We start from the raw sequence: 1,357 nt of genomic DNA on the forward strand, positions 1-1,357 counted from the left end.
CTAAAAATTCGACTTCATTGGTTGTGGTCCGGGTTACTTTGGATCTTCTTCTAAGGCTTCTAATAACTCAAAATAGTGTCTTCTTTAGTATCGATGGCTATGACATGCGTGTGTGGTTTTTTATCGGGGATTTGTGGAGATAATCATTCATTAACTAATGTAGTTAATTGAACAAGTTGAGCTTCAATGTTTTGGATTGATTCTTGATGTTTTCTAAGTAAAGCTTGTTGATCTCTCATTAGAGCTTGTTGGTCTCTTATTAATGCATCAGTTTCATCATGATGTTTTTCCGAAGCCTCCATATATCTAAAAAGCATGGACTCAAAATCAACTTTCTTTTCAAGTTGTGGTTGCTCTTTTTAGTAGAAGCCTCAACCTGTTTTCCTATATTTCTCATCTTTTTGCTTTTTGTATTCATCGTATGGCAACCATTCTTTCTTCGGCTTCCTTCAATCTTCATCATAGCGGTCTCCACTTGAGTACCATACTTGAGTTTATTATTTTCGTTTCCGTCCAAATGGAAATCTTTTGTCAAATGTGGACCATTGCATTTTTTACAACCCACACGTATAACTTGTATGGATTGATCCATCTTCGTTATTCTTCGATCCATATTATTCAACATATCCAAAACAACCGCCATGTCCTTCGAAGTGCCACTCCTAATTCCTTTTGCTCATTCATTTTGAGGATTGTGATACTCACGCGAATGCTTAGAAAACTCTTCAATCAAATCCTTGATTTCAACATGATTTTTCTTCGTTAAAGGTCCTTGAGAATCAAGGAGTTTCCTTGTCATCACATTTATCCCATCGTAGAACACTGATACCTCTTGTTGCACATTAAAATCATTTTCGGGCCAATTTCGAAGTAATCCCTTTTAATAACGCTCCCATGCTTGATAAAGTTATTCACCCGGTTGTTGATCAAAGTTAGCTATTGCTTTCTTGAGTTTAGACACTTTTGATGGTGGGAAAAATTGCTCTAAGAATTGTTCATGCATTTCTGCCCATGTATTAATTGCACCAGGTGGAAGTGGATTTAACCAATCTTTAGCAGCTCCCTTGAAAATGACTGGAAGCATTCTCAATAACACCGTCCTGCGTGGAACATTTGGGATGTTGAAGTAACCACTAATGTCATTGCCTTCATCAAGGTGTTTGTAATCATCCTAATGATCTTTCCCGAAAAATGGAACATCCTTAAGTGCGAAAAGAATATGTCCCTTAAGCTCAAATGTTACGGTAGCGGGAATTATGGGTTGCACTAAGCCTGGATCGGTGTCCTGAATTCTCTTCTTGTATATTTCCATAGAAATGTGGGAAATGTCCGCCATGTTGTTTCCTGGCTCGCTTCA

At 37.7% G+C, this 1,357-nt stretch overlaps 1 non-coding gene across 1 annotated transcript; it reads left to right on the plus strand.

The window, feature by feature from the left end:
- The first annotated feature begins 845 nt into the window (after window positions 1-845).
- LOC145056161 (small nucleolar RNA R71) lies at window positions 846-955 on the plus strand. The gene has a single exon (XR_013685694.1). It is a non-coding gene; the product is annotated as a small nucleolar RNA R71 (small nucleolar RNA).
- Window positions 956-1,357: the final 402 nt, after the last annotated feature.

This window comes from Lactuca serriola, chromosome 5 (genome assembly GCF_051521515.1).
Source record: "Lactuca serriola cultivar US96UC23 chromosome 5, Lser_US96UC23_V15, whole genome shotgun sequence".
Classification (NCBI taxonomy): Eukaryota; Viridiplantae; Streptophyta; class Magnoliopsida; order Asterales; family Asteraceae; genus Lactuca; species Lactuca serriola.